This window comes from Balaenoptera borealis (genome assembly GCF_965194805.1).
Source record: "Balaenoptera borealis genome assembly, chromosome: 13".
NCBI lineage: Eukaryota > Metazoa > Chordata > Mammalia > Artiodactyla > Balaenopteridae > Balaenoptera > Balaenoptera borealis.
Genome location: NC_138870.1, coordinates 61,089,271 through 61,111,889, shown reverse-complemented (window position 1 = coordinate 61,111,889; position 22,619 = coordinate 61,089,271). Strand labels below are relative to the sequence as shown.

Genomic DNA, 22,619 nt, shown 5'->3' with positions numbered 1-22,619 from the left:
TGGTGACTCACGACAGCACAATAGCTCTCTAAAAGAAATATCTTTGGCAATTCATTCCCCCAATCTTTCCCGACTCTTTAAGGCCTTGATGAGGGATTCAAGTGTCATGGAGCAGCTTATCATTCATTCTCTGCACGAAAAATGAACCATCTTACTCCTACCTGGCATCCTTCTATATATGATTTTAATGACACCTCAATCAAAAATGGCACATTCTGTACACTTTGATATCATTGTTTTATAATCAAAAACAAATTATCAAAAAATTTTAAAATTATTAACCCCACATTTAGCCATGATCTATCTGTGTGATGCTTATAGTGAAAAGTCTCATACCTATTTGCACCATTTCTTTAATAATTTTTTAAGACAAGTAAAACTACATGATATAGTCAACTGAATGGATTTTTAGAATTTCAAAATTGTTAATTGATGGAAAAAATCCAAATTCTAGTAGAAAAAAATGAAAGCAATATATATGCATCTCACAAAGAAGTAGGAGGGAGAACTTCAGAACTCTCTAAAATAGCAAAATCTATTTCAATAATACTTGGGAGAAGTAGTTACGTTAAAGTTTCCTTCAGGAGGAGAAAAATTCACCCTCACCAAAAACATCTAGGTACACCGCCACTCATTTCTCATTAGGGCAACCAACACCTACCAGAAAAAATTCTATTTCCTCCAAAAGCTGTGTGCCCCTCACATGAGAAGAAGCCTGAATATCCTGGTCCCTGCTCAGAAGCAATGATATTGCAAACGGAGAGATCTTTGCTGGATTCCACTGGGAGTCTCAGTGGAAACAACAATCTGTTGTCATTATATAGAGCACTATACAGTGCCCTGGGAAGCCCTAATTCTCATAAATCAAAAGTTCTACTTGAATTCGACTGATCTATTTTAGGGAAGGCAATCCTACTCAGAATCAGATTTGTCACAGCACATTCCTTTAATCCTTAGCAGTATGAGCTCTGTAAACACAGTATTTGAAATAATATTGCACATTATTTTATACAGAAGCCTTCAGAGTCCCGCATCCCTGAAAGCTTTCTAGTGAAACAGCCAAGTAACTTACTTAAGCTTCTTTCTTTTTTTTTTTTTTAAGCAGGAGAGAAGTGAAAGTGCTATGGGCCAGTAAGCAAAGTAATGTTTGAATATTGAGAGGAGTTAATGAGACAAAAAAAGAGCTGTTGCAGTTGGCAAGTCTTACAAAGCAAATGTTCCTGCAAAGGTAATAGTGATATGAATTAAAGACAAGGACACTGACCATCTATTTGATGTTTATACCCCAAAATGTTGCCCTCAGTAACTGCACCATATCTGCCAGACTGCCAACTTACTTGCAAATATAATCCTCATGAAATGTTATGTTTTCCTTTACACTGACCAAGCGCATTCACCCTTTTAGAAACATCACAAAGGACTTTGTGTGAGGTTTTGAATGAATCTGCATAAAACCTCTGTGAATTAGCCAAGTGAGTGTTTTGTTTGTTTGTTTTTTATTTTCCCTTCTGTGGTCCAAGCACACACGGAGAACAGATGCGGTAGAGAAAAAGAAAAATAACAGTAGACTTCAGCGAGCTAGGCTTAAGATAGGAGATGACTTTGGGGAAAAGTATAATTAGGAATTAACTGAGTATTAGAGATACGATATACCAATGTACAACTAGAGAACCAAATCAAGTCATGAAAGAGGACCACTGAAGAGAGTAGAGACATCTCAAACAATAGCAACTAGAGTTCTGATCTACATAGAGATCATTTTGAATGAACAAAAACAGACAAGTTATATACAATATTTTCAAGTCAGTAGATAAAAAATTAACACCTCCATGAGGTGTTCCATGACCTTCCCCCATACCTACCACCAGATAGAGTCATTACAGTGTCCTGGGATAGTGTTCTACCATCTATACTCATATATTGTTCTCTTTGTCTCAGTATTGTCTTCTGTAAAAAAGAACTAGTGATATCTTAAGGATGAAATGGGATAACTCCTAAATGTTCCTAGCACATGCCTTAAACATAGGGGGCACTCAACAAATGACCATTAAGATTCTACTCTAAATATCTTTACTTAGATCTGTCTCCCTCGTTACAATCTCCTTGAAGAATTTATCATCTACTGTTAATTGAGAAGTTACTGTATACTAGGCACTGATCTATGTGTTTTACATGTAGATGCTATTGTTATCCTTATTTTACAGACAAGAAAACAGAAGCACTCACAGAATAACTAAGTTGCCCATGGTCACCTATCTAGGAAATGTCAGAGCTAAGACTTAACCCAGGTAGTCTGGCACATAGATAGTACAACACACTGAGTACAGATACTATAGAAACACACACACATACACACACATATGTTTGTGTGCATCCTGCTTAGCTATAAATAGCACAGAAATCAAGTATGAGTCAACTTCATCTCCTTAATATTTTCCTTTCTATCCATAGTCAAAATCAGAAATGCCTGCTCAAACCAACTTCAACTAGGACCTACCTCCTTCACTCCACTCCAAGCCCCCATGATCTGTTCTGGTAACTCTGGTTTCTGTCCTATTGGCTTCTACTTTTCTGACTATCTTCTGCAAATGGAAGTCCAACTTAGACTTCCTAGCTGAATTTCAATGTTGGCTTCATTCCAGAATCTAGATTACCCTTCAGCTTGAAACTCTGCCATCTTTGGATACGGTCTATCCTACTCCTGTGTCCAATCCAGGCGCCTGGGAATCCGCTCTGGGACCTTATTTTAAAATCCATCTTTCCTTTAAGGCAAGTATGAATATTTAGGTTCCAACTTGGGATTGAACTCCAATGACCCTGGGCAAGTTTTTAATCTCTCAGTTTCCTCATTGGAAACTATTAGGATTTGTCTCACCAGGTTGCTATGAGAACGAAATAAAATCATATATGTCAAGCACTTAGAACTTGCTACACAGCAAACAATGCAAAGGTGCACTGAATGAAAAGAAGGCTGAGAACAGGATAATTCAGTCTGCTTTTATTATTTTGTCTACCTGAATGTCCTTCCTATTATTTTTTTTTTTTAGGAAGCAAGTGGTATTTTTATTCCTTTCATTGTTGTTGAGGAGACATCACGACACAGAGAACAGCAGTCCTGGTCACAGCGGCACGGTTTGGTTAGTTTCCACGAGAACACGATGAGCGGGAGGGGCAGGGTCTGATTTTCCACTCTCTTCACCAGCTTCGACCTCGTGCTGTTCCCCCCCCCAGCAGGGCTGCGCGGAGCCCTGCCGGGTCCCTAACCCGCAGCACAGCCGCCGCACTTGCCGTTCTGGTCAGTGACAGGCGAGCAGAGGGTTCAGGAGCCCCCGCTGCTGCCTGGCCAATGGGATGCGGACAGAGAAGCAAAGGACCCCTGCTCTCCCAGCTGCCCCTCCCCAGAGCACTGGACCCAGCTGAATGCACCCCTTCAGCCATCACCTGCCAGAGCCCCAGGTCAGGAACAGGAGTCTGAGTCCAGATGAGCTGGGCTAGAGATGGGCGTCTTGGGAGCAGGGAAGGCTGGAGAAGGGGGTAGGGTTCCAGAGCCCACGGGGTTATTGCTGAGAAGATATGCAAGGGGCATGTTCCCCAGGGGCGGAGTGAGGTGGGGCAGACGGGCACCAGGGAAGAGGTGTAGCTGCCCGAGGGAAAAGCGGGCTCATCAGCTCCTTGCTGGGAACCTCTCACTGCCAAGGGACCTCAGAACAGACTTGGTCCAGGGACAAATATGGAAGCAAGGTTCTTATAAAAGGAGTGAAGACGGGCCATGCAGAAGGATCACGAAGGTGATGTAAACCTTCCCAAGTCCCAAGCCAATTGGAGACTCCTGCCCATGCCCAACCCCTCCATCCACCCCTAAATCAAGAGAAGGAACTGGTCTCTTAGGGACAAAGCAGGCTCCCAGGAGTGGAAGGTGATGGGGCCATGGAGAGCAGAGACGAGTTGACAGCCACATGGCTGAGCTCTTGCCCAGGAAAGTGGGGCCAGGTTCACTAAAATACAGTGTCATCCACGAACAAGCAGCCATGAAGACCACAGTCATCAGACACACACACACACACACACACACACACACAGACACACGTCACAGGAGGTGGACGAGACCACAGGCTGCAGGGAGGCAGGGGTTGCATCATTAAGTTGAGGACAGGTGTCTAGGGGTTGGGGAGAGGGCGGGGGACACACAAGTTCTTGGCTTCTCCTGGGGAAAGATCTGTGGCTGAAGTGGCCAGTTTTCTTAAGCATCAGCATTTGCATCTAAAGGTTCAAGCAGCTGCCTTCAGGTTCTTTGTGCCTGAGGGCTGCACTTCAGTTCTCTGCTTTCTGGGGCTCCGTTGCATTTGCAGTGATGAGGTTCTCCACCTGGGCCTCCTCGTCCCCTGGAGCCCGCGGCTTCTGGTTAAAACTGCACTTGCATCTGCAACTTAGGATAAGCAGGATCCCCACCGAGAAGAGGACCACAGCAAACACCAATCCCCCGATCCTCAGGGTCTGGTAGTCATAATGAAAAGGGTCCTTTTCTTTCTCCTGCTCAGCTGCATTGGCCAGGACCACCGGGGCCAGCAGGCCGCACAGGAAGAGCAGCGCCACCTCCATGGCGTCTGGGGACGGAGGGAGGAAAATGACTCTCTGGGTAGGAGACCCCCCACTCTAACCCTCAGCCCGGCAAGGGCCCCAATCGGATTCCCACCCCGGCTCTGAGCTCTCTCCACACGGTGTGAGGTCGTCCTTCCCATTCTTGACTTCCCCTTCATTCTTCAAGACTCAGCTCAATCATCATCTCATCGTGTCTTCAAGGAAGTGCCTCTCTTTTCTCTGCTCTCGCAACTATCTAAACAAACTTTTATCTTAGTATTTGCCACATTCTGTATCATGTGTTTCTTTGCCTATATCACTAGATTTTCAGGTTCCTGAGAGAAGATGGTATGTGGGGGGGAGGGGTGTCTGGGGTGATTACATATTACTTACTTCTGTTCTCCCATCATAGGCACCAGCTTTTTCTGGACTTAAGTAAACTGAGTATATGATCTTATACCAGAACTACCAAATGAGAAGGTAAAAACTGGCAAAATAATGAGGTTGGATGAAGCAGAGGGAGATTAGTGAAGAAGCAATCATCAGCTTACAACTGTTTCTCAGCTCCAAGGCAGACTGTAGGCACCTTGAACCTCCACCCTGCCACTGAATCAGGCAGTCTCCCCAAGTGTACTAATCACCTTTTACCTTAGGAAGTGAAGGATGAAAGTGTGTCCTGCTGAATATGTCAGTGGGGATCCTTCATAGGAAATGTAGCATCGTCAAAACTAGAATGGGATAGTGTTACAGGATGAATTGCATCCCCTAAAAAAAAATGTTGAAATCCTAACCCCTAGTACTTGTGAATGTGACCGTATTTGGAAATAGGTTCTTTGCAGATGATCAACTCAAGATGAAGCCATTAGGGGAGCCCTAGTTCAATATGACTGATATCCTTAAAAAGGAGGAAGTCTGTACACAGAGACAGACCCATGCAGAAGGAAGACATGCAAATGCGGAGAATGTCATGTGAGGACAAAGGCAGTGATCAGGGTGATGTTCCTAACAAGCCAACGAACACCATGGATTGCCAGCAAACCACCAGAGGCTAGGAGAGCGGCACGAAACAGATTCGCCCTCACAACCCTCAGAAGGAACCAAACCTGCCTACACCTTGATCTGGAACTTCTAGCCTCCAGAGCTGTGAGACAAGAAAATTTCTCTTGCTTAAGCCACCCAGTTTGTGGTACTGTTACTGTAGCCCTAGCAAACTAATACAGATTTATTTGGGAAGCAATAAGGAAATCTCATTAAAAGATAAGTATACTATAATTCAGTCAAGAAAATAAGTAAATGTAACCATCTTAACCAAAATACTGAAACAAAGAAAAAAAAGAAAAAAAAGTGTTACTTATCTCTGGCCAACAATTCCACTTAGCAGCTTTTCATCCACATCTAGAAAGGAAAGCACTCCTCAGTCCCAGCCATTACTATTCTCTTTCCAAATGTTTGTGGTCCATTCTTGCTCATCTATTTCTATTCTTTCAACTGAACTTTAAGAGCACTTGTCAAGTTTATTTTAAGATAATACATAAAATGATTCAAGTAGATTATTAAATGACACCAAATACAGATTCAAAGATTTCTTATTAATGATATTCCTACTGCTTTTATAAAATCTGTTGTTAATGTGAACGAGATCTTAAACTTTTCTTATATTTAAACTGCCATTTGCCAGTTTAAAGGAAAACCTCAGTTTCTATGCGTAATGGTCAGCTGCAGTCTCTAGAGCACGCTGCTTGGGGGCAAATCCTTACTTTTCCACTTGCTGTGAATGTGACTAAACAGGTTTTGGTACCAATTCCAGTGATGGCGGAGAAGGTTCCTACACCAAGTAGGAGTAGGAGTTCTCTAGTACGGAGGTCCCCAACCTTTTTGGCACTAGGGACTGGTTTTGTGGAAGACAATTTTTCCACGGACCGGGGGAAGCGGGGGAGATGGTTCAGGCGGTAATGCTAGCGATGGGGAGCGATGGGGAGCGGCAGATGAAGCTTCGCTCACTCGCCTGCCCGCCACTCATGTCCTGCTATGCGGCCCAGTTCCTAACAGTAACAGCCCGTGGCCCAGGGGTTGGGGACCCCTGCTCTAGGACACCAGCTGAGTGCCCTACAATTCAACTTAATTCTGACACTATATATCCAGAGATAGCACCAGATTCTCCAGGTTAAGAGTTCAGACTTACAAGACTGCCCCCCCCACCCCGCACAGCCCCCACTCCACTTCAGAGGTGTCAATCCTAACTGAGGGTTGTTACCTCTACCTCTGACCAGCTGGCTAGGTTCCAAGGACACCCTCCTCAAGTTTGATTCATTTGCTAGAGCAGCTCAGAGTACTCAGAGAAACATTTTACTTACTAGATCATGGGTTTATTATAAAAGGATATAACTCAGGAACAGCCACATGGAAGAGATGCACAGGGTAAGGAATGGGGAAAGGGCACAGAGCTTCCATCCCCTCTGCACGTGAGCCACTCTCCCCCATCTCCACATGTTCACCAATCCAGATGTCTCCAAACCATGTCCTTGTTGGGTTTTATGGAGGCTTCATTACATAGGCATGATTGATTAAATTATTGACCACTGGTAACTGATTCAACCTCCAGGTCCTCTCCCCTCCCCCTTCCTCCCTTCCACTCAAAGGTCAACGGGTAGGACTGAAAGTTCAACCCTCTAATCACTGGGTTGGTTGTCTGACAACCAGCCCCCATCCCTAGGTGTCAGCTAGAAGTCACCTTATTAACATAACAAAAGACACTTTATCGCTCTCAACACTTAGGGAATCCTAAGGGTTTTAGGAGCTTTGTGTCAGAAAGGAACAAGGACCAAATATATATTCCTTATTATAAATCACAGTACCACAGTGACTCTAGCCACTAAACCTTTTCAAGGCTCAGTTTTCCCTTCTGTAAAATAAGGATAATGTAATCGAGGAGAACCCTATGAGGCTTTCCCAGAATAGACCTCCACCCATGTCCTCCACCTGCTTTTCGTCTGTAGAAAAACTTTAGTCAAAGAATAAATTTAATCAGAGAAGTGAGAAAATGCAGAAAGGAAGGAAAACAGTCAAGCAAGACAAAATAATAATACTTCGGCCATTAAACAAAGTCAAGGACATTTAGTTCTTCCTCAAGGACTACAGATAATATTCTGAGCCATATCCTTTGAGCTATTTTGCAGATACTGAACCCCCCAGCAGGTGGAAGAAATTAACTGTATGCTGCCCACAAGCACGTAGACCCCCAAACCGCTTGGAACCAGAAGATTGTTGATGCTGACTCTCCATTACCTCACCACCGACCAATCAGAAGAACGTCCACGAGCCGATCACGCCCTGCTCTTTGAACACTGTAAGACTCCTCACTACCCCCTCCAGGGCGGGCACACAGTCCTGAGGGCATTAGCCCGATGTGGCCCACTTTGCCTGGCAAAGCAATAAAACTATTTCTCTCTACTTCACCCAAAACTCTGTCTCCGAGATTTAATCCGGCCCCGGTACACAGAGGCCGAATTTTGGCAACAATAATGGTAATACTAGCCACACAAGGAGATCAGAATTCAGTGAGAAAATAGATGTAAAATGCTTAGTAAATGCCTCATATATAGTAAGACCTCAGTGAATGTCAGCTATCACTTTTGCTGTCCTTAGTATTAGGTATGTATTAATTTCCTAATGATACATTGGAAAAATTATAACTGTCATGGAGGTCTGCCTTAAAAAAAGACAACCCCCCCCCCAAAAGCCAAAAATCACTTTAAAAATATCACTTAAAAATAAAAACTAAAAAGGCTACGATGTATTCTCTGAATGTTAATTTTTTCCCTAGTATATATGTCATTTATAACAAAGTGAGGCTGAAAAATAGTGGTATGCATACAAAAAAAGAAAAAAGTGACTCAGTAGAAACTTCCCAAAATATTTTATCTTTAAAAATCGCCTGGGACTTCCCTGGTGGCGCACTGGATGGGAATCCGCCTGCCAATGCAGGGGACACGGGTTCGATCCCTGGTCTGGGAAGATCCCACATGCCGCGGAGCAACTAAGCCCCGTACGCCACCACTACTGAGCATGCACTCTGGAGCTCATGAGCCACGGCTGCTGAGGCCCGCGTGCCTAGAGCCCGTGCTCCACAACGAGAGAAGCCACTGCAATGAGAGGCCCTCGCACCGCAGCGAAGAGTGACCCCCCTCGCTGCAACTAGAGAAAGCCCCCATGCAGCAACAAAGACCCAACACAGCCAAAAATAAATAAATAAATTTATATTTAAAAAATCACCTAAATATTCTCAGCAGATTATCTTAACTGTATACAAAATATAATAATTCAAGATAGAAATTATTTTAGTCCATTAATGTTCTCCTTCTCTAATTGAAAATTACTTTCTTCAAATAAAGACATAAAATGCTCTAGGTAAGACTCAAGAGAACATTACTCAACATGCAAAATGTTTCAGTAATCATAGCTTCCTTAATTAAGACTTTTTTATTCCCTCAAATCTGAATAGCATACAATATACAGTGAAATCAAACACGTGATCTAACAAAATATATGTAATCTATAATCCGGTCCTGATATGGTTTACTTAAAATCGTCACTATAAGCAAGGGCTGTGACTTACTTTTAAGTTACTTAGAAATATAAAGTAGTAACTTGAAAGACATCTTTGCCAGTATCTCTGCCAAATCCTCACTCCCCCAAGGTTTGAGAATATGCAATACTTGTTAAATGGAAGCTCTTGAGGTGCATAGCTGCTGAAGTGTATAACAAACACATTTATCCTGAGAGTTTTTATTTGTCAATATGTGAAATCTGATTTTGCTTACACCTCCATGTTAAATAAATATATGTGTAGTCTAACATGTATCTCTCCTTTGGAAAAAAAAGAATTACTCATACCAGAAGGAATTAATACCAATAACTAGTTTTCTACATTGCCATGGAAAAACTCTCAAAAACCAGGAAATTACTTTAATACCAATAAACTTGAACACCTTGCAAAATACTTTCTGCTACAGTGTCCTATAAGTCAATTTTCACTATTTAAAATGACTCATTTTACTAATACAGAGGAAGACATATCTGCTTAATTGAACAGAAGAATTTAACATACTTCCATAGGTCTCTCATCTAGAGTCACCAAATAAGTCACTTTCTGACTCAAAAGGCTTGATATTCATCTGTCAATATGCTAACAAAAAATGAAAATGACAAACAGTAAGATTCCCATTTATTAGATCAAAAAACTGAGGTCCAGGGAGATTTTTGCCCAAGATTAAAGAGTGAGTTAGTGGTTGAGTGAGAAATTAAAACTGAAATCATTTCACTCCATTTTCTCCCTTGATAGCTTATTCATCTACATTTTAAAATAGACCACAGACAATTGAGATACAGAGGCAGTAAAGAACCTAGAAGTGTGTCAGTCCTATATCATTGAAAGTTCACTCTTTTTTAAAAAAGTAGTTTTTAAAGTCATAAGAATGACTACACTTTAATAAAGAATAAAAGAATTTTTTAAAAATTAAACTTGTGCAGGAGTCCTCTAAAATCCACTGAAAAGAAGCTATTTTTGCAGTTGATATGTCTTGTCAATTACAAACTGGATTTAATTTGAGCTTCCTACTTGCAAATTTTAGCTTTTGCCATGAATTATAGTGGTTTTCATGATTAAAATAAAAACTGTTAGTAACTCACAGCTTTGACATTTATGTTCCTATGTGAATAATACAATAAATAAATCATCCCTATTTCCTTTATTCTATTAAGCAGCAAAGGTGTGTTTTATAATTATTATCATTATTAAATAAGCAAACAATTATCAAGTTCCACATAGGATTATTCCAGAAATTAGAACTTGACCCACTTGCTAGATAAAATGGTTTCTTAACAAGAATTAGATATTCTTCTCTTAAAAACTCAATTTCATGATCTAATGTTTAGGAGATTCTCCTCAGCCACTCTGTGAAGATTTTTCTAACACTGGTCTTCAGGTAATACTTGGAGTTTAATTTTTCTATTAATTTGGAAACAGCTCAAGTCTAGACTGGTAAAATGTTCCTATTAAAAGTAAGTATGTAATACTTCAGTTTGCACCTCTTGAAGAAAGTGGTGAGTGAAGGATACCACACCAATCTCCCACTCCATTAACAAGTTCTGCTTGCATTTTTTGGTCTATATTGGAGTTCAAATAAGATTTAATTTTTTTTTACTAGATCTTTATTGGAGTATAATTGCTTCACAATACTGTGTTAGTTTTTGTTGTACAGCAAAGTGAATCAGCCATATGCATACATATATCCCCATATCCCCTCCCTCTTGAGCCTCCCTCCCACCCTCCCTATCCCACCCCTCTAGGTGGTCACAAAGCACCAAGCTGATGGCCCTGTGCTATGCTGCTGCTTCCCACTAGCTATCTATTTTACATTTGGTAGTGTATATGTGTCCATGCTACTCTCACTTCACTCCAGCTTACCCCTCCCACCCCGTGTCCTCAAGTCCATTCTCTATGTCTACATCTTTCTTCCTGTCCTGCCACTAGGCTCATCAGTACCTTTTTTTATTGTGGTTGTTAGATTCCATATATATGTGTTAGCATACAGTATTTGTTTTTCTCTTTCTGACTTACTTCACTCTATGACAGACTCTGGGTCCATTCACCTTACTACAAATAACTCAATTTCGCTTCTTTTTATGGCTAATATTCCAGTGTATATATATGCCACATCTGCTTTATCCATTCATCTGTCGATGGACACTTAGGTTGCTCCCATGTCCTGGCTATTATAAATAGTGCTGCAATGAACATTGTGGTGCATGTCTCTTTTTGAATTATGGTTTTCTCAGGGTATATGCCCAGTAGTGGGATTGCTGGGTCATATGGTAGTTCTATTTTAGATTTTTAAGGAACCTTCATACTGTTCTCCATAGTGGCTGTATCAGTTTACATTCCCACCAACAGTGCAGGAGGGTGCCTTTTTCACCACATCCTCTCCAGCATTTATTGTTTCTAGATTTTTTGATAATGGCCATTCTGACTGGTGTGAGGTGATACCTCATTGTAGTTTTGATTTGAATTTCTCTAATTAGTGATGTTGAGCATCTTTTCATGTGCCTCTTGACCATCTGTATGTCTTCTTTGGTGAAATGTCTATTCAGGTCTTCTGCCCGTTTTTTGATTGGGTTGTTTGTTTTTTTGACATTGAGCTCCATGAGGTGTTTGTATATTTTGGAGATTAATCCTTTGTCCGTTGTTTCATTTGCAAATATTTTCTCCCATTCTGAGGGTTGGCTTTTCATCTTATTTATGGTTTCCTTTGCTGTGCAAAAGCTTTGAAGTTTCATTAGGTCCCATTTGTTTATTTTTGTTTTTATTTCCATTACTCTAGGAGGTGGATCAAAAAAGATCTTGCTGTGATTTATGTCAAATAGTGTTTTTCTTATGCTTTCCCCTAAGAGTTTTCTAGTGTCCGGTGTTACATTGAGGTCTTTAATCCATTTTGAGTTTACTTTTGTGTATGCTGTTAGGTAGTGTTCTAATTTCATTCTTTTACATGTAGCTATCCAGTTTTCCCAGCACCACTTATTGAAGAGGCTATCTTTTCTCCATTGTATGTTCTTGCCTCCTTTGTCATAAATTAGGTGACTATATGTGTGTGGGTTTATCTATGGGATTTCTATCCTGTACCATTGATCTATATTTCTGTTTTTGTGCCAGTACTATACTGTCTTGATTACTGTAGATTTGTAGTATAGTTTGAAGTCAGGGAGCCTGATTCCTCCAGCTCCGTTTTTCTTTCTCAAGATTGCTTTGGCTATTCGGGGTCTTTTTTGTTTCCATACGAATTGTAAAATTTTTTGTTCTAATTCTGTGAAAAATGCCATTGGTAGTTTGATAGGGATTGCAATGAATCTGTAGATTGCTTTGGGTAATATAGTCATTTTCACAATATTGATTCTTCCAGTCCAAGAACATGGTATATTTCTCCATCTGTTTATGTCATCTTTCATTCTTTTCATCAGTGTTTTACAGTTTTCTGAGTACAAATCTTTCACCTCCCTAGGTAGGTTTATTCCTAGGTATGTTATTCTTTTTCTTGCAATGGTAAATGGGACTGTTTCCTTAATTTCTCTTTCTGATCTTTCGTTGTTAGTGTATAGGAATGCCAGAGATTTCTGTGCATTAATTTTGTATCCTGCAACCTTACCAAATTCATTGATTAGTTCTAGTAGTTTTCTGGCGGCATCTTTAGGATTTTCTATGCATAGTGTCATATCATCTGCAATCAGTGACAGTTTTGCTTCTTCTTTTCCAGTTTGGATTCCTTTTATTTCTTTTTCTTCTCTGATTGCCATGGCTAGGACTTCCAAGACTATGTTGAATAAGAGTGGTGAGAGTGGACATCCTTGACTTGTTCTTGATCTTTGTGGAAATGCTTTCAGTTTTTCACCATTGAGTATGATGTTTGCTGTGGCTTTGTCATATATGGCCTTCATTATGTTGAGGGAGGTTCCCTCTATGCCCATTTTCTGGAGAGTTTTTATCATAAATGGGTGTTGAATTTTGTCAAAAGCTTGTTCTGCATCTATCAAGATGATCATATGGCTTTTATTCTTCAATTTGTTAATACGGTGTATCACATTGATTGATTTGCATATACTGAAGAATCCTTGCATCCCTGGGATAAATACCACTTGATCATGGTGTATGATCCTTTTAATATGTTGTTGGATTCTGTTTGTTAGTATTTTGTTCAGGATTTTTGCATCTATGTTCATCAGTGATATTGCTCTATAATTTTCTTTTTGGGGGGATATCTTTTTCTGCTTTTGGTATCAGGGTGATGGTGGCTTCGTAGGATGAATTTGGGAGTGTTCCTCCCTCTGCAATTTTTTTGGAAGAGTTTGAGAGGATCAGTGTTAGCTCTTCTCTAAATGTTTCATAGAATTTGCCTGTGAAGCCATCTGGTCCTGGACTTCTGTTTGTTGGAAGATTTTTAATTACAGTTTCAATTTCATTACTTGTGATAGGTCTGTTTATATTTTCTAATTCTTCCTGCTTCAGTCGGAAAATTGTACCTTTACAAGAATTTGTCCATTTCTTCGTGGTTGTCCATTCTAATTTTATTGATTTGCATCCTCTCCCTTTTTTTCGTGATGAGTCTGGCTAAGGGTTTATCAATTTTGTTTATCTTCCCAAAGAACCAGATTTTAGCTTTATTGATCTTTGCTATTCTCTTCTTCATTTCTCTTTCACTTATTTCTGCTCTGATCTTTATGATTTCTTTCCTTCTACTGACTTTGAGTTTTCTTTGTTCTTCTTTCTCTAGTTGCCTTAGGTGTAGGGTTAGATTGTTTATTTGAGATTTTTCTTGTTTCTTGAGGTGAGACTGAATTGCTATAAACTTCCCTCTTAGGACTGCTTTTGCTGCTTCCCATAGGTTTTGGGTTGTTGTGTTTTCATTGTCATTTGTTTCTAGGTATTTTTTAATTTCTTCTTTGATTTCTTCAGTGATCTCTTGGTTATTTAGTAGTGCACTGTTTAGCCTCTATGTATTTGTGGTTTTTACAATGTTTTTCCTGTAATTGATTTCCAATCTCATAGCGATGTGGTCAGAAAAGATACTTGATATGATTTCAATGTTCTTAAATTTTCTGAGGCTTGATTTGTGACCCAAGATGTGATCCATCCTGAAGAATGTTCCATGTGCACTTGAGAAGAAAGTGTATTCTTCCACTTTTGGGGGGAATGTTCTATAAATATCAATTAAATCTACCTGGTCTATTGTGTCATTTAAAGCTTGTGTTTCCTTATTTGTTTTCTGTTTGGATGATCTGTCCATTGGTGTAAGTGGGGTGTTAAAGTCCCCTACTATTATTGTGTTACTGTTGATTTCCCCCTTCATGGTTGTTAGCATTTGCCTTATGTATTGAGGTGCTCCTATGTTGGGTGCATAAGCATTTATAATTGTTATATCTTCTTCTTGGATGGATCCCTTGATCAATATGTAGTGTACTTCCTTATCTCTCATAACCATCTTTATTTTAAAGTCTATTTTATCTGATACAAGTATTGCTACTCCAGCTTTCTTTTGATTTCCATTTGCATGGAATATCTTTTTCCATCCCTTCACTTTCAGTCTGTGTGTGTCCCTAGGTCTGAAGTGGGTCTCTTGTAGACAGCATATATATGGCTCTTGTTTTGTATCCATTCAGCCAGTCTGTGTCTTTTGGTTGGGGCATTTAATCCATTTACATTCAAGTTTATTATCGATATGTATGATCCTATTACCGTTTTCTTAATTGTTTTGGGTTTGTTTTTGTGGGTCTTTTTCTTCTCTTGTGTTTCCCATCTAGAGAAGTTCCTTTAGCATTTGTTGTAAAGCTGGTTTGGTGGTGCTGAATTCTCTTAGTTTTTGCTTGTCTGGAAAGCTTTTGATTTCTCCGTCGAATCTGAATGAGATCCTTGCTGGGTAGAGTAATCTTGGTTGTAGGTTTTTCCCTTTCATCACTTTAAGTATATCCTGTCACTCCCTTCTGGCCTGCAGAGTTTCTGCTGAAAAATCAGCTGATAACCTTATGGGGATTCCTTTGTATGTTATATTTTGGTTTTCCCTTGCTGCTTTTAATATTTTTTCTTTAAATTTAATTTTTGTTAGTTTGATTAATATGTGTCTTGGTGTGTTTCTCCTAGGGTTTATCCTGTATGGGACTCTCTGTGCTTCCTGGACTTGGGTGACTATTTCCTTTCCCATGTTAGGGAAGTTTTCCACTATAATCCTTCAAATATTTTCTCAGACTCTTTCTTTTACTCTTCTTCTTCTAGGACCCCTATAATTTGATGTTGGTGTGTTTCGTGTTGTCCCAGAGGTCTCTGAGAGTGCCTTCAATTCTTTTCATTCTTTTTTCTTTATTCTGCTCCTCGGCAGTTATTTCCACCATTTTGTCTTCCAGCTCACTTATTCTTTCTTCTGCCTCAGTTATTCTGTTTTTGATTCCTTTTAGTGTATTTTCATTTCAGTTTTTGTGTTGTTCATCTCTGTTTGTTTTTTCTTTAGTTCTTCTAGATCTTTGTTATACATTTCGTGTATTTTCTCAATCCATGCCTCCATTCTATTTCCGAGATTCTGGATCATCTTTACTATCATTACTCTGAATTCTTTTTCAGGTAGATTGCCTATTTCCTCTTTATTTATTTGGTCTTGTAGGTTTTTACCTTGCTCCTTCATGTGTGACTTTTTTTTTTGCCATCTCATTTTTTTTTTTTCCTTTTTTTCATGAGTGGGATTGTGTTCCTGTCTTACTGGTTGTTTGGCCTGAGGCTTCCAACACTGGAGTTTGTAGGCTGTTGGGTAGGGCTGGGTCTTGATGCTGAGATGAGGTCTTCTGGGAGACCTCACTCAGATGAATATTCCCTGGGGTCTGAGGTTCTCTGTTAGTCCAGTGGTTTGCACTCGGAGCTCCCACCACAGGAGCTTTGGCCCAATCCCTGGCTTGTGAACCAAGATCACACAAGCTGCATGGTGCAGCAAAAAAAAATTTAAAAAGGAGAACAATAAGAAAGTAAAAAATAAAATTAGACTAGGAAACTAATGGATATGTTAGAAAAAATATAAAAATATAGATGAAACAACAATCAGAAGGTAAAACGGAACCACAATAGTAAAAAAGAGGAGGAGGAAAAAAAAAAGTTGAAAAGGCCTTGGCTGTGGAGGGCAGGGCCTAAGCAGGGACAAGGTTTGGGCAGTGGGTGGGGCCTATGCTTAGGACCCACAGGGCTGGAAAAGGCCCTGGGGGATGTGGGGGGTGTGGCTTAGGCTCAACGGAACAGAAGGGGCCCAGGCGTCCCTCCCACCTGTAGTCTCAGAGGGCGGGGGACCCCACCTGGGAGGCCAGCAGGCTTCCTGGATTCGAGTAGGTGGGGCAGATGCCCTCCGCTCCTCTCCTGCTTCTCTGGTCCCGGAGGTCCTGTCCCACCTGCTTCTCCTGATCTCTCTGGCCTCCCTCCTATGTCCCGAGGACCCACTCAGCCTGGAGGGGGCTTTGGAGGATGGGGGACCGGCCTGGGAGCTCAGCAGGCTCCCCGTGCCCGAGTGGGCAGGGCAAACACCCTCCACTCCTTTCCCGCTCCTCTGGTCCTAGAGGGCCCCTGCTGCCTGACTCTTCTGTTCTCTCCTGGCCTCCCTCCTACATCTCCAGGCCCAACTGGGCCTGGAGGGGACCTCTGAGGGCCTAGGACCTGGTCCCAGAGCCAGGCAGACTTCCCCGGCTGACTGGGCAGGGGAAACGCTGGGCCAGCTCCCCCTGATCCGAGCCCCAGAAGGTCCCTCTAGGCGTGGGAACCCCTCCCCCCTCTAAGCCACCCCTCAGGGCACCGGTCCTGTCTGGCCTCCACTTCTCCTCCCCCCTCAGTCCCCCCACATCCTACTGGTTCGCTTGGGGGTTCTTCCTGTCTCCTTGGGCGTCAGGGTGCCCCATCAGCATCCAACAGGTGCCCTAGTTGTGGGGAGACGTGAACTCTGTGTCTTCCCACACTGCCATCTTGACTCCGTCCTATCCCATTTCAGATTTAATTTTTAAATTGGGTTCTGCTGACTTAAAATAATTGAGACTGTCTAAACTTAGAGAAAGAAAAAAATAGTGAACTAGGGGTAATTTACAATCAACACTGATATTTCAATAATTCACTTATCCAGCACATATTTATTGAGCATCTATTGTACATCAGGATGGGGGAGGAAAAGATAATTTCCTCTACCTTTCTAGGTTCTTCTGGCTGGTCCAAGAATTAAAGAGACATTAGACAGATTAATAGGAGAAAATCAAATTTTAATTACATGCATTCGGGGATTCCATAAGGATATGGGGCCCAAGGACAAGTTAGACAATTGAAGCTTATTATGCCATCTGAGAGAAGGAGAAGAGGGTAGGGGTTTGGGACTTCAAAAGAAAGAAAGGCAACTACAGGAAGATGAAAAAGAGCAAATGTTTGGTGAACAAAAGTTTGCTAGTAAATAAATATTTGCTGGGCCATGCAAAGTCAATAGGACCCAGAGAGGACTTTGATCAAAGAGGCAGAGCTAAGTTTCCCCCAGTCTACCACACCTAGCTCATATTATACTTTAGTTATTTATGGTGATAGTGCCTCTTCCTGGAACAGGCCCTTTATCTAAATTCTTTTAGGCAGTAAAGTGGAGGAAGTAAAAGCTCTTCCTGAGCCTTTTGTTTCTTAAAGACAATCAGCCCCAAATAATCCTCAAGACAAAGAGACATATTTGGGGGTGGCAAGTTTTGTTCCCTTACATCAGGCACTGAGAAATCATACATGGTTAACAAGATAAAATTCCTGCCCTTAGGAAATTTCCAGTTGAATAAGTAGACATTATTATATAAATGGCAAAATATACAATACAATGCATATATACATGCTATAAAGAAAAATAAAGAGGGACAAGGAGATAGGATCTAATGGGTAGTTACTTTTCATAAGATCATCAGGGAATGTCTATCTCTGATAGGAGGTGGCATTTGAACATATTCCCAAAATATGTCGCTAGTGAAAAAGCACTTCAGACTGAAGGAGCAATAATTTAAAGGACGAAATGAGACTGGTGTATTCAAGTAAGCATTAAAAAAATCATATAAATAGAGAGGAATAAGCACAAAGGCAATGGTAGGTTCCGTCAGAAAGGTAACCAGGAGTCAGATCATGGAGGGCCTCATAGGCTGACATAAGGACTTGTTCTAAATTTGATGGGAAGCAACAGAGGGAGTGTTGGGTTGCACCACGCAGCCCTGCAAGCCCTGTACTTGCCCAGCATTAATACTGAAGAAAGAGCCCTGCAGTCAGTGACAGAGACATCAATGGTTTAATAGGTGGGGGATCTTACACGTCTGAAGAAAGAAGGTCTTGGATTGACACCCCATCGTGGACGGCAGACTGCAGGCAGGACATGGCAGCAGCCTTCCCTCTGGGGCAGGAGAGGGAGCTACCAGTTATAGGGGGAACTGACCTCAGGTTAGCTCATCAGTTACCAGGTGAACCAGCAGAGAGGCATGTCCCTCCTCGCCCTATGGGCTAATGACCTTCACTGGGCATATGTCTTCCCCTTTGATAAACTATCATAGTGGAGCTCTTCTGATCTGACGATTAGAGCAATCACTACTTGGAGCCATGGTCAAGTACATAAGCATTTACTGGTTAGGCGCCATGATTAAGAGGGAAGGTCAGTCATATGAGTACGGTGTAGGTGAAGCAGGGACTGGTCGAGCAGGAGATGTACAGAGAGCAAGAGAATAGCCATCTTAGGTGGCCTGGTCATACAGGGAGAGACTGATGTAAATGTGATTTATATTTTTAAAAGCTCACTCTTGGTTGTTGTTTAGACAATAGAATCGGGCAGCAGGGAAGGTTGCAAAAAAGTTGCAAGACAGAGAGTAGTTTAGAGGCTGGTTCAATAATACAGGAGGAAGAAGATGGTGACGTGGACCAGGGAGTAGCAGTAGAAATAGGGAGAATGAGTAAAACACAGTATACATGTTGAAGGTAGAAGCCTAGAGGACTTGCTGATGAGTTGCATGAAGGCTATACAGAAGACAGAATCAAGACTGACTCTTCAATAGTTTACCTATGTATCCCTCTACCTGGGGCTGCCATTTGTTAAAATGAAGAAGATGGAAGATGGAGCAGCCTTGGTGGGGGAAACAAGGGTTCTATGGTGGGAATGTTTACTTGTTTAACATCACAAATGTCAAATAAGTTAGAGCTCACAGAAGGTCAGAGGTGACTTAGTAAGCCTCATGCCTACACAGGCCACATTTTTCAGAACTTGGGCCACAAGAAGGTGGCCCTCATGTTGCGATGCAGTTATTCCCGAGAAGGAAAGGGGGAACAAGGAAACGGTGGGGAAGGAGAGCGCTTAAGCAAACAGTCAATTTCAGGGAACACATCTCATGTTTCAGAATCTGTCACATTTTTAAACCCAGCAAACAGCAAAATTGAGGGTCTGCTCTGACAGTGTCAGATTTTGTGTATCTGTTGTCAAACATATCAGTCACTGAAGATAAGAGATGAAAAAACTACAAATAAATGATTACAGAAAAGGAAATATGCTGATCCTCTTTCTTAGACAGTGGTTGATTTATTTCGAACAGTATAGTGCTGTGTTATAGTTGACATGTTTTTTGTACTGAGCCTAGACAGTGAATCTCAGATTGCTGAGCTCAGATGTGAAATGTGTCACAAGTATTACAAAGATATTACTACAAATTTCATGAAAGTGTTAAAAGTTTACTATTAATAAGTCTTTTCTCTGTTTGAATCAGGGTTAATATACTGATACAATTCCCATACACTTGCTTTCTGCAGTGCTTCACTGGGAGAGAATGAATGGGTTGGGATGACAATTAGTAATTCATCTGGCTTGTGTGAGTGTGCTTAGGTATACACTATCCATTGGTGCTCTGAAGCTGGTAAAATTTAAGAAATACTAGTTTAGACAATTAACTGCATAGACTTAGAAATGTTAAGATGAACTATTTTCAGGCCTACCTTATTAATGTGCTTAACTTAAATGTGTTAATAGTCACCAGTGTCTAATAAATGAGGCAAGACAACATTTCCTGAGCTCTCAAATTCTAAACACTGAGCAATTTGACTCATAGCTCAGATAACAGGTAGATTCTAAACATGCCACTTTCAACAGGATTTAAAGGAAATCCACAGAGCAGCATGTATTTGTGACTTTTACCCCTCTCATTTCCCAACACAACTCTTCTTTTTCTTAGGAATAACAAAATTTCCTAAGAAAAAAATTGTACAGAGAAGAAAGTCATAATTAGATTTGATTACTGGCTTTTCTTAACAGACAATGAAGCCTGTTCAGCCATCATAATCCCAAGCATCCAGGGCATCTCTCAACAACTTGAGTCTTTGCCATATTTGTATGTGTACATTCCCTAATCCGATTCAAATTCACATCTGTTCCAAGCTCTTTCATTCTACCCTCTGGAACTCCCTAGGCATCGTTAGCAAATTCTCCTATCTCCTTAATTTCTTTTCTGAGTGTTTTGTTTTGTTTCTTTGTTTCTTTCCTGAGTGTTTTAGCTCTAATTGAAACTTGGCTATATCTTGAAGGACACTCTCTCAAATGGGGGTGATTTTTCTTTCACACCCCACAACATACAAGCCTGGAAGTGTCATCCTTGTTTAAAGCTACTTATACCACCTCCCTAAAAATCCCAGCTTTGAGTAAGTGATACCGCCTGTTTCCCGAATTCATCTGCTGTTGCCTCCCAGGCATTGCATTTCATTAAATGCTGCCTCACTGATGATCAGGAAACAATGACTTTGTTTCCATCACTCTTCTGTCATCCTTCTTGCATGTCTCAGTAGCCACATGGATAATCCTTCAAAACGCTTGAGAGGCCTTGATCTCCTTAGTTCTAGTGTTCTTTTCCATTGACCACATCCAGACCATAGTCATACGCTGGACATTGTCATTCTCAATAACTGTACTACCCGGAAATGTCTTCATGTCAAGCAGTCCACTTCTTGCTTGTAACATCCTATCTGCACAGCCTTGTTCCGCCACTTCTTCTGCTTCAACAATACTTCACCCTCCTCTCTGGGATCTCCAACCTATTAATTCTACACATTTTCACAGCCACTCCTCCTCTCATATCCTAGGTCCCCATTTCACCCAGGTTAGATGATATGGGCATCACTGCAATTATTTAATAATTCCCTTCCTGTTATCTTCAACTCCCTGGCCTTCTCTCCATCATTCTCACTCAGCAAAACCTCCACACTACTCTATGCCTATCCTGTGCCTGCACTGACTTGCTAATGGTATAAGTTTTACATTTATGACCATATAGTTAAGTGGGCCCCTCTGCTGTGCAGCAGTCATACTGTATTTCTGTTATGATTTTGCTCTCCCACCCTCTAAGACAATTATCTCACAACTCTCCTCTTCTCAATCTCAGCCATTCTCTACTATCTCCTTTCTTAATTTGAAATTAGAGGTTGCAGAGAAAAATGGACATCTTAATACCGACAAAATCAAGGCTTCCAGGCATTACTCATTTTCGGTGACAATGTGAAATAAATTATGTAAGGGTATTTGATGTAATAGCCTTCATGTGAATATAGGATATGAATACAGTGTGTGATATATAAGATGTGAATATGTATGTAATCAGTATATATAAATAAATAAATTGTATACAAATATACTGTATTTAGTTTTTAAAGGTATATATTGATAAATTGATATATAGTGTATAAATAATATAGTATATAATTATTGTTTATTAATACAAATTTAAATTCCATTACTGTACGTATTCTTTATATACTTAGGATCAAAACAAATGCCCTTAAGAAGAACAAAGTGTACTAAGTATTTTGAATGTACCAATTCAGTTTAATTCTTAAGCATTTATAAAAAAATGCAGAAAAAAACAAATCCCTAATAAGGATCTGCTGGTTTGAGGGATTTGTAATTTTTACATTGTTGAACAATGAGGTTATCGAGTAATATAGGATTCAACAAACTGCAGCCTATGGGCCAAATCTGGCCAGCCATATGTTTTTGTAAATAACATTTTATTGGGACATAGCCATGTTTATTAATTTATATGTTGTCTATGGTTGCCACTGTCTTGCAAGAGTTGAAAAGTTGCAGCCAAGATGGCATATGGTTCACAAAGCTGAAAATATTTTCTACCTGACCCTTTACAGAGAAAGTTTGCTGACCACTATGATATTGATTATGGAGACTTCTTTACATGATTAAAATTCTTTCTAATCACAGATTTTTTTCACTACAGATAAGAGGGAGAGGCAAAGTAACAATACTTTAAAAGGTAAAGCAATAATTTCTTCTTAAGTAGTCAAAGTAATTGAAGCAAAATAGAATGGTGATGGAAAGGCCTGCATAATTCAAGTGGTTGCTACAGTCTTTATTTCGGCCTATTCCTCATTGTCATCCCCACCTCAGCCTAAGCAAACAGCGTTGTAAATGACTCAAGCCCAGGCACAGAAGCGT

General features: G+C 40.6%; 1 protein-coding gene and 1 pseudogene across 2 annotated transcripts in view; both read right to left on the bottom strand.

The window, feature by feature from the left end:
- The window catches only part of TRHDE (thyrotropin releasing hormone degrading enzyme), a 416,748-nt gene that overhangs the window by 253,546 nt on the left and 140,583 nt on the right, over positions 1 to 22,619 (bottom strand). The gene's annotated exons all lie outside the window — the stretch shown is intronic.
- Positions 3,061 to 4,626, bottom strand: LOC309609795 (FXYD domain-containing ion transport regulator 6 pseudogene; annotated as a pseudogene). The gene has a single exon. The product of its transcript is annotated as an FXYD domain-containing ion transport regulator 6 pseudogene (transcript).